The sequence below is a fragment of the Dermacentor albipictus genome, chromosome 9 (genome assembly GCF_038994185.2).
Source record: "Dermacentor albipictus isolate Rhodes 1998 colony chromosome 9, USDA_Dalb.pri_finalv2, whole genome shotgun sequence".
Taxonomy (NCBI): Eukaryota; Metazoa; Arthropoda; class Arachnida; order Ixodida; family Ixodidae; genus Dermacentor; species Dermacentor albipictus.
In genome coordinates, this window is record NC_091829.1 from 17,357,143 (window position 1) to 17,369,112 (window position 11,970).

Sequence of the window (11,970 nt, forward strand, 5' to 3'; positions counted from 1 at the left end):
AGAAAGAAAAGAGCATAGACATACAGTCGGTCGCCGTGAGTAGGAGGGCAAGTAAGAAACAATAGGTCGAGCGCTGAATTGTTTTTCTCAGACGTGGTAAAGAATTCAGGGGCCCACTGTTCTAGAAATGTAGTTGAGTGTTTGAGTGTCTGAACGTTAGAAATGTAGTTCAGCTTGTTACTTGCCGTCCTAAGTATTTATTTTCCTGTTAGCCCGACAATGTATTACTTAGATCTCAACCAACTCGCCCAGCAACAACTTCTGTTGACTTATAAACGCAGCAATTCGCAATGAATGTGCATGTGCGCAGGCACTTAGCGGCAAGATGCTTTTAGAAAAAAATATATATATGTAGCGTGAAAATCTATAAATATAGAGCGCAATAAATAAATAAAAAATTGGAGGACGCTTAAGCTTCGCCTTCAAGAGTGGAACGCGACAGCGTTCCCGTCGACCCGCCAATGGGTGTGAGACAATGGGCTACGGCGCAGCGACTACGCGCCCCGCATCGGACGCGGTGAGCGTCGAGCAACGCCGCGTTCGGCGCGGCAACGAAATGTGCGCCTGAGCAAGCGACGCACGGCTGAGCCTTAGAAACAGCTCGCTTCTAAGGCAACACCGCATTCACTAGAGGCGCTTTTGTACCGCTTTGAAGCATCGAACTCGTGGCTGAGTGGTAGCGTCTCCGTCTCACACTCCGGAGACCCTGGTTCGTTTCCCACCCAGCCCATCTTGCAAGGTGTTTTTTATTCATGAAGTGCCTGCTGGGATTTATCGCTCACGGCCAACGACGCCGACACCGACGACACCGGCTTTTCTGCAACACGAGCTCCTTAACTCTGTCGCGTTAAAAGGAAACACCTCAAGAATGTCTGAAGCCTGCAAATAAGAAGTTAAGACAAACCCATGTACAGCCCGTCATTCCCGTGGCAGGTGATCGATCTCAGCGCTAGATTTCCCTCAAGAGATTTTAATAGGAAACTCCATCGCTGAAGTTACCCCACATGTAGTGCGGCATTGAATTCACCGAGTGACGTGTGTAAATGCATTGCCCTAGACTCTATCATCAGATAACGTGGCCGAGGAAAAACATAGCGGAGATCATTCGCAGTTTTTAATTGAAGTGTATGTAGATACGATGAGCGAAAGGTGAAATGAAAGTGGGTGGCAAAGCAACTTGTGGCCGATGGGTGCCGAACCCACAACGTGCCACGACTTGGAGGGCAACGCGCGCGTTATGCGTAGGCTGTGGGTTCGTCTCCCGCCGCCCGCAAGTAGTTTTTTTTTTTTTCGTCCGCTTTCATCTCCCTTTCGCTTATCATTTTTACCGCTTCAGTTAAAGAACTACAAATAATTTCCCCTATGCTTTTCTTGACTTCATGTGGTCGTGGCTAACAAAAATCGGGCCCCTCGGTTTCCCGTCTTCTCGTTTGTTTCGCATCGAAGCTTTTTGATAACGTGCGGTTGTTACGTGCTCATGTTTCGAACGTGGGGCTCATTCAAGGTGGTATGAAGGTTGCTTGCTTGTGGCACTTCTTCACGTGTTGCTAATGGGTACACCGAGTTATACATGAGGCGGCCTGCGAAAAAAAAAAAAGGCCAGGCTTAGCTTGGTTAAGCCAAGAATGCGTTGCATATTGCGCGAGTTAAGGCCAAGCTTTTCCTCCGGCTGTCGTGACGTCACGTCACGTGGTTGCGCTAAAGGTCAATGGTGGCTGCCCGGCCGCGCCCAAGGGCTGAACTGAGTGATCGCAATATGCAACGCATAAAAATAGAAGCAACTTAATAACAAACATAGCAAACTTAAAAGAGAATAGACCCACATATGAGACGCGCAGCAATGAACAATGGCTCATACCCTCAATGGTACCTACGCGGCCGCGCCCATGGGCTGAACTGAGTGATTGCAATATGCAACGCATAAAAAAAAAGGGGGGGGGGGGAGGTTGATGCATGGTGCGTATTGCTGACCTTTCCGACCTTGTCGACGCGACTGTTCGGAATTTATTGTACGGCATGTTCACCACGTTCCCGTGCTGTCGTATCGCGCTGCCCTCTCCAGAAATGTTTTTGCGTGTCTTGGTGGGAAAGAGCAGCAGTAGTCAGAACGAAGGCCGCGTAGCGTTACCTGTCTGCCATCCATACTTGACACTGCACGTCCACCTGGAGCTTGCTTACGCCCTGTAATCTCACAGGTAACCCTGGTTTAATTACCACGCCTGGGCCATCCTGGAGCCATAAGGCCCCGGCCTGCTCAGCGTGCGGCCGTTTTGGTCAGGATGTTGCACCCGCGACCACCGTTTTACCGGGGAACTCTGTAAAGACTGAGTTAACGTGGCGACCAGCTGTTTTAGGGACGCGAGTCGCCGATAGATTAATTATTTAATTAATTAATTGAACATACCTTACACGCCCCTTGACAGGGCATTGAGTGAGGGGGGTAACAAAAAGTACAAAGTGACTTGTCAGTGTACAACGTACGGCTCAAATTTGCAGTTTAACATAAAGGAGAGGAATCGATGATAATCGATGAGATCGCCAACAGGAGGCGCTGGAAACGCTGATATTATCGTTCTGCGATAATATAGCGTCAGGATTCTTCAAGGAGGACGTATTTGACTCTGAGAGATGTCACCGCATGCTGTGAATAAAGAAAGAAAAAAGAAGAGAGAAAGGATATCGTTAATGTATAATCATGAATAACCCAAAAGGATGACGGCCGCACTGCGAGAAAACCGTTCGAGCAATTTGACGTCGTTTGGGTGCCAGAATGGCTCGCGGTGGTGGTCAGACATTATTGTTTCTTATTTTTCATGCACGACATTGACACATGCCGCGGTTTATCAGAACTTATCTGAACCTTGGAGACAGGGAAGTAATTCGACTGGTAATGCATTCTTTGAACTGAGACAACGTCGAGAGACAAAGTACTTCTGTAGAGGTTTAATGAGACAGTCAGGCAAGACGCTAAAGATTTAGTGATTTCAACAACCAGTCCTTTTTTTATTTAATTTTGTAGAAAATAGGTGACGACTTCCCCGGGTTCAGCTGGCAGCCCGTTCTCGACACGCTCTGGCGCGAAACCGGCTGCAACCGAAGTGCACATTCATCGACGACGTCCACTCCAGGGTCGTTCGTCTCTACTTTCTCGTCCCCTCCGGCTCCCCCAGGAACGAGCTTTCCGAAGCGAGTGGGGGCGACGCGGCCCATCTCACCTGTTCATCGCCGCCGTACGCCCATCGGGGTGCACGGCCTTCGGGCAGGGGGCGCGATGGGGGAGGAGAAGGAGGAGGAGGAGGCATCTTCCTCGCGTTGTTTTTGCCACCCAATTAACGAGCATAACAAACGTTGAATCGTTTATCTCATTCTCTCTATCTCACTTCGTTTTTCGGCCGACAAGAGAGCGGCATCACGCTCATTTTTCTTGAGGAACAGCTGTATCGATATCGTAGAAACCGTCTGGCACCGCTAAAAAAAAAGAAACAAAAAAAACGGGGGGGGGGGTAGGAACATTAGGCACTGGAATGGTGCGCTCGGTGGTTTATTATGGTGGCGCGATCACACCGTCCACGGGGCATAACGTTTAACGCTGCCGCCCTTGGAGCTCCTCGCGATCGAACTCGAACTCGATTCGCGATCGATTCGCGGTCGAACTCGATTCGCGATCGGCTCATTCCAATACGTGAGACAATTTCAGAAACATGCGATATCGTGTCTGACAAAATCTGGATTGGTTTTATACCAAAGCACTTGTCACCGATAGAGAGTCACTGACTCGACGTTGTGCGCAACATTGCATTGCCATTGGCTTGTATGACGTAGTTAAGTGTAGCCTCTGTCCGTCTCGTTATAATTATCCGGTTTTCTTGGCACTTCCCATAGTCACCGTGAAAAAAAAATGGTCATGGTCACCGCCATGGTCACCGTGAAAAAAAAATCATGAGAGGAGTTGAAGTGCTATTTTTGCGTCCGTGAACCAGCGATGGTAGTTTGTGATTTGCAGAGTACACGTAAACAATCAACACGTTGCGTCCGATGCCCTCGATTGTCGGCGGCAGCATTTGTGAGGTTTGTGTGGAAGATCTTTCTTCAGCGATGTAAACAAATGCCGCTATTGCGTTTGAGGTCCTTGAGATTCGCGAAGGCCTTTGATTTGTGCAATCAAGACCCCCCTCCCCGTTGATATCTGTCGAACTGCTGAGTAGCGCTCTGCTAGTTTTTGCACTGGATGATCGCCGTTCAGAGCTCAATCACTAATCAGCCTAATGAACAATGCACGTTGTCACTTATCAGAGACGATAATCAGGTCGCCGTTAAAGATGCGCTTAGGAACGAGCCGAGACACATTCTCGGACTCTCGCGTTATCAAAGATAACGTATTCTCTGAAATATTTCTTCATGCGCCACATGTCCATGACAAATGAGTGAGTGAGTGAGTGAATAAACTTTATTGTAGGTCCGGCGAGGACGCGAACTCGTCGCGCACCCGGCTAGTCCCACGTCGGGACCGGCAGGTCTAGCCCACCGGCCCGGTCGCGGGCACGCCGGACGGCCGGGATTTGCTTTTCTAGAGCGGGGCTACGCAAAAGCGAGTCCCACTCCTCTTTGATGAACTTGGGGTATGTCGACCCAAGTCCGCATTTGTCCATGACAAATGCGGAACACAAATGTATAATATATTCGTATACGCCAGCGTGGGGTTCAGACGCCCTGATCGTTGCGTAGGCTGCGTTGCTGGCAGTATACGTTGACTGCCATCCAGTACCGACCATGCCACCGCACGAAAACCGTTGCGGATTTCCCCTTAACAGCTTCGCTGTGAGATTAGCTCGTGTCACACCTTCAAAACTAAAATGAAATGCAGCATGCAGCGTCATTCTCACCGGACAAGGAGCACTACATGAATTCGTTATCTTGGTATTGCTCAAGAATGTGAACGACCCACAAGGACCCCTTTCTTGAGCCAGGGGTGCCCATTTTCAAGAGCTACTCTACGATGTAGTGACTACTTTCATCCATATGATTCGGAGTGGTTGCAAGCGAAGGCAGACCAGTCCAGCTTAAGCCCTGCACTGATGCACAGCCGTACGCCACTGCGTATGTTTGCTGCAGGCGATATCGCGCGGGATATCGCTGTCATTGTATTGTGCTTCGGGTGGCGCTGATAAATATCTGACGCAATGTGTCATTGTGAATTGGTTTACTCTTTGTGCAATGAGAAGGAGCGAACAAATGAAAGGTAGCGGGGTTAGCCAGGGCTGAGTCCAGGGGCGGCTTGCACGAACATTTCATAAGGACTATAGTGGGCGACCGTTTGTGACAGCGCTGATAATTTTCCTTACGTCGGCATCTGCAATGCACACAAACACTTGGCTTTCTGTTCTTCTCTCAATATTTTTCTCTCTTTTCCCTTCTCCCAAGTGCAGAGTAAACAGAAGGGTGCTTGCAAGAACATTTAATAACGAAATAATAACTAATTTAAGAACGCGTTCTTAAAGGTTTCATAGACAACGCCTAATCCGCACAAGAACGCGTTTTTATTTATTTATTTATTTATTTATTTATTTATTTATTTATTTATTTATTTATTTATTTATTTATTTATTTATTTATTTATTTATTTCAACATGCTGCAGGCAGCAATGCTGCCCTAGCAGGAGAGGTTTACATCAAGTGCAATGACAAAGCTTTCACAAGGGAATCTACATTTGCACAATCAACAACAGACGCTGGCAGACAATTCCACTCTTCAATTGTGAAGAGTGGAATTCGTTATTATTTTCATTATTAGATGTTCGTGCAAGACCCCCTGTTGTCTACTCTGCGCTTGGGGGAAGGGAAAGGAGAGGAACATATTGAGAGAAGAACAGAAAGTCAAGTGTTTATGTCCCCTGGAGATGCCGACGTAAAGAAAATTATCAGTGCTATCGCAGACGGTCGCTTTAGTACGGTGTGAGCGCCATTTCATTCTTTAGATTACTGTCATCATCAGTCCGGTTTCCTTGAGAAACGGCAGTAGCACTCTTGCGGCCATCTGCAGCTGTGACGCGCGACACTATAGTCCCAAGATTTCGTTCAACAAGACAGGCGTTCCGACTAGCTGGCTTTAGAACAGCGCGGAGGGCAAGCTTTTCATCCTCGAATGACTGGCCCGCGGTATCCCAATTTTCGGGGATGCGATCGCTTTCGTGAGATTTCGTCGGGATTTGGCACCGGGAGGCGTCGACGTATACGCACGACGAGCGACGACGTGCCAAGTTCGCTGTCGTCTCACAAGTGCCGGTGTCGGCCGCATACTTCGATGCGTCCGCGGTGCCGATCGAGTCACGTGACATCTTGCGAAAATGATCGTATCCTCGGAAGCGGTCGCCCGAGAATATCCCCCTTGGCAGTGGTGTAGAAAGTTTTCTATGGTTTCTTCCCAACCATCGGGCGAACTTGTAAAAAAAATCATTAATCTGCACGTATGGCAAACAATAATAAAAAATAAAAAATAAAATCAGAAAATGAGGCAATGTCAAACTTTCTTTCCAGTCCCAATGTAATGTTTACGAAAAGAAAGCGCACGCTCTATAATTGTACCCCATTGTTTCATCAGCAGACCTCAATAGCGTCAGCCGCATTGTATAACTGTTATACAAACGAAGGCTTACGTCACATGCAGAGGTTCGCGAAAAAATTATTGCTGTACGGCACTGTATGGCAGTCTAACAGGTTGCGTTTCGAAACGTGCGCAAATGTTTGAAAACAAGAAAAAAAAGGGAAAATTTATCCAACCAATACACGCATGCATGTGCTGCAGGCGCTTATGCACTAAATGCTTTTGACTTGCGTTGGTATGCGTTATACAAATGCTAGACACAAGTTCATCAATGTGAAATGCGATGGCGCAAGACTTATTATACGAGAGTGCTGCAGGCTACTAAGCCACATATTTTGCTAAGCGTGATACATGTTTTTCTCTTGGAACAAACGGCAGTAAATTTCGCCCAACCAGCTTAGTTTCTTCGGTAACAATTTGCACTATTTCACTATGATTTGTTAGTTCTACTGCCGCGATCGGTGCCAGCATCAGCTCAGTGGCTATAGCTAGTTGCTATCATGCATGCTCTCCGCCGTGGCACTGGCTAACTACTCACGCTTACAGAAATATCGCTTCATTAGTCGCGCTAATCAGAACGCACTTGCAGCAGTGCCAAAGCAATTCACTGACGGCGTGTGCCTTCTAAACTGATACCTTCGTAACGGACACTCAGACTACGGAAAACAAGATTCGTGCTCAAAATGACGTCGTGATATTCCTGCGGCAGTCGGTCCGGAACTGCACCGCTGAACGACGACAACGCGATTTCGCAACTTACGGAAGTCTTTCATTTTTCGTCGTCGTCGTCGTCGTTGTCGTCGTCGTGCTGTCCCGTCATTGACGCCGCTTGCGTCGCTCGCGCGCTAAGGGTTCGAGGGTCTCCAGAGACGCAGTGAGAGAGAGAGTAAAAAAAATGGCTGTGGCTTAGCTAAGGTTAAGCCCAGGATACGAAGCATGCTAGCCTTTATTTTAGTTGTTGAACCACTGTTTAGCCTGGTGAACTGCTGTTGCTTGGCTATATTTGGTTCGGCTAGACGAAGAAACAACTCATGCAGGCGAGCGCACGAGCTGAGACCCGGCTATGTAGCTACGCGGCCGCAAGCGAGCGCACGAGTTGAGCCTCCGCTTTTGCAGCTGTTATGACGTCATATGGTAGCTACGCGGCCGCGCGCGGCGCAGCAAGGAAGAGCGTGGTTGTGCGGCTAGTATGCTTCGCATAAAAAACTTTATTGCTCACTTAATCGGAGTTATGGCAGGTCTAAGTGGGGCCCTCAGTCCAGGGTTCCACTGGCTCTTGCGGCTCGCTGAGCTTGGTCCAGGAGGGCCAACTGACTCCCCTGATCCTCGCTTGCGAGTAGTGCCTCCCACTGCCGTACGAAGTCTGTGACGCTTAGAAAAGGTGAACTGACGTTGCTTGGCCGAGCCGCACATTCCCACGTTATGTGGGCCAACGTGGGTTTTGCGCCGCACCACAGGCAGGTGTCGGTGTAATATGTCGGGTGCTTCTTGTGTAAGCGGTTTAGGCGTGGGTATGAATTAGTTTGTATGCGACGCCAGTCTTGGGCTTGTCTTCTATTCAGCATTCGGTGGCGAAAACGACGGAAGCGAAGTGAACGTGCCGTGCACGGTCAGCGCTCCCCTCAGTCAGCTCGGTGCGCGTGGAGGCAGTTCCGCCTTCCGCTGCTGGTGGGACCGTTGTGTGAGGGCGCATGCCGTCAGCACACTGCCGTTCCTGTGGCGCTGGTGCGTGTGTGTATCCGCACTTGGTCTGAGCTGAACGGACAGTAAACGTCGAGCTAACGTTATATAAAAAAATTTTCAAAAAATTAAGCGGATTCGACTCCAGTTGGCATCTGCGTATTACTAAGCATTCACGGTTTGGTAGAGAACGGTCATTACGAATCGTGTAACACTGTGCTACCTGCAGCGAACGGTCAATTGGTTCAGCGACGTGTTGCGAAGTGATGCGGAGTGCAGGGCGCGGTGTCCTTTGTTGTAATACGCAGTGAGTGACCCAAGTTGGCGTCAAAGAAATTCGTTGAAGAGCAGCACATAGCTAGTCGCGCACACCTACGGGAACTGCCCATATTTTTAATATTTTTTTTTTACTGCACCACCTTCGTGATCGGGCCCCACATTATAAATCGGAGCTTTCTTTGCCTGCCCTCTCGGGGCTTGGCCTGGCTGCTGCTGGGTTCGCTTAGTATCTTGGTGGTTATCTATCTATCTATCTATCTATCTATCTATCTATCTATCTATCTATCTATCTATCTATCTATCTATCTATCTATCTATCTATCTATCTATCTATCTATCTATCTATCTATCTATCTATCTATCTATCTATCTATCTATCTATCTATCTATCTATCTATCTATCTATCTATCTATCTATCTATCTATCTATCTATCTATCTATCTATCTATCTATCTATCTATCTATCTATCTATCTATCTATCTATATATATATATATATATATATATATATATATATATATATATATATATATGAACGAGAAGAAAGGGGGTTAACCCATGGGCCCGATTTTTATTAATCATATCATAGAGGCCAACACACAATGGCACTGAAAAAGACAACATAGGGGAAATTACTTGTACTTACTAATTGAATTAAATAAATGATAAATAAATGGAAATGAAAGTGGATGCAAAAAACAACGTGCCGCAGGTGGGGAACGATCCCACCTGTTCGAATTACGCGTGCGATGGGTTTATTGAACAGTGGGCTACACTCAAAAAAAGATCACGTACTCGTGACGCCTGCGGCAGGAAGGATTTCTCACATCCGCCGCCGATGTTTGTGAGTGGTGGCGGTGGCTGACACTCCCAGGATTAGTTCGAGTAGTAAAACATAAATACCCAAGAAAGTGGATGGGAAAACGGCGCCGCGGTAGGTCAATTGGTTAGAGTATCGCACGCGTAATGCGAAGACGTGGGATCGTTCCCCACCTGCGGCAAGTTGTTTTTCATCCACTTCAATTTCCATTAATTTTTGAATTCTTTAATTAACTTAGTAAGTACAAGTAAGTTCCCCTATGTTTTACTTGGTGTCATTGTCGGCTTTTTATGATGATGTTACGGGAAGGAAGAAGCGTTCGTCTATTTACAAGTGGCTTTTAATGGCTGAGCCAACGAGCGTAGAGCATCGATACTGTTAAACACTTCTTCGTCGTCTCTATGGCCACCATCAGCGTCGTCTTCTTTCCACATTACTGACTGTGACATCACCCCCGTCGGAAAAAGCACCAATCAGGGACTAGCCGGGTACGTGGGACTAGCCGGGTGCGCGACGAGTTCGCGTCCTCGCCGGACCTAAAATAAATGTTTCTTCACTCACTCACTCACTCACCTGGCGAAGGATATATATACATATGGATATATATATATATATATATATATATATATATATATATATATATATATATATATATATATATATATATATATATATATATGGATAGGGCAGGCATCACCGAATCCTGACTAGAAGCTTAACACTGTCGGTGAACAGAAAAGTGTACAGTCATTGCATTCTACTAATGATAATATATGGAGCATAAACTTCACGGTTAACAAAGAAGCTAGAGAACAAATTAAGGAGCGCGTGGGAAAGAAAAATGTTAGGCGTAACGTTAAGAGACAGGAAGAGAGCGGTGTGGATCATGCAGAGAGCAAACGGGGATAGCTGATATTCCAGTTGAAATTAAGAGAAAGAAATAGAGCTGGGTTGGCCATATAATGAGTAGGACAGATAACCGGGGGGCCATTCGAGTTACAGAATGGGTGTCAAGGGAAGGGAAGCAGACTCTAGGACTGCAGAAAATTAGGTGGGGTGATGAAATTAGGAAAATTGCCGGCGCAATAACTTGGCATCAGCTAGTGCAAGACGAGGTTAATTGGAGATCGCTGGGAGCCAGAGGCCTTCTTGCTACAGAGGACCCAAGTAATAGGCTTATGGTGATCATGATGACGATAATGATGATACAAAGTTTATATTTGCGCCGATTCAAAGTACCAGCGAACGGGCCTATATAAATTGGTGAGTATACGCACCGCTGTTCTGCGTAAGAAAAAAGAAATGACAACCCTACATAAAACCTGAACATATAATGACGCCTCACAGGTATATCTAAATCGCACCGCCTTGACAATGAAACTGGGAGTTATATTTGTCCTTGTGTCGTCGTGTCCTGGATTTTGTAAGACGTGTTACAAAATCGGCCTGTTTAAGAGATCATGCGTAGAGCCACTTATGCTCTGGAATAACAACAACAGAGGTCGGGACTTTCCCGGAGTTTATAAGGTACAACTATCGGTTGGACCGGAATGACGTCAAGCGTCTGAAGGTTTCGAATGCTCTGGAACTAAGGCGTAGTTCCCTCACGTGTTCGAAAAGTGTGCAGTTGACGTTGGATTCTTACTTTTTAAAATTGATTTTCTTTCCTATTTCATATGGATAAGGCGCTGGAAAACGTTCTGCAGAAGTTGCATTCAAAAACTGTAGCCTCATGGCCCGAAGTAGATTGAAAAACAGGATGAGGGGCCTTGTGCCCCCGGCAATCTTTTCTTTATTTTGTCAACACGCACATATCCGGCGTTTACCTTACATATATTGATTTTTGTAGATATTTTGTTGTGAAAAAAGAAAAAGCTTCAACGGCTTTTTTGCTTTTTGTTTTGTTTTAACTTACGGTAAAGCGTCTTCAAAGAGGACGTCGTCAGGAGGCAACAAAAGGGTGGATCGGTAATGACAATACAGGGTAACACACAAGGACGTAAGAGCCAGTCGCATAATAAATAAATAAATAAATAAATAAATAAATAAATAAATAAATAAATAAATAAATAAATAAATAACAAAACAAGAAATGCCCCGCAGAACATTTCCGTCCTCGCTGAGAGCTTTAACTTTGTTGCTTCCGCGAAGATGTGAAGAATACCCGCCGTGGTTGCTCAGTGGCTATGGTGTTGGGCTGCTGAGCACGAGGTCGCGGGATCGAATCCCGGCCACGGCGGCCGCATTTCGATGGGGGCGAAATGCGAAAACACCCGTGTGCTTAGATTTAGGTGCACGTTAAAGAACCCCAGGTGGTCAAAATTTCCGGAGTCCTCCACTACGGCGTGCCTCATAATCAGAAAGTGGTTTTGGCACGTAAAACCCCAAATATTATTATAAGATGTGAAGAAATGAAATGTGCGAAAGGTAGTGCAAACGTGGTTACCTCTCTTAAAGATCCTGCAAGAAAAGAAAAAAAACGTAATATGAAAGCAACGAAAACATAAATTATAGTATACCTGACGAATGCGATCGCAGAACATCTGCTGTGCCCACTGACTTGTGGACATAGCTGAAACGTAGCTTTCC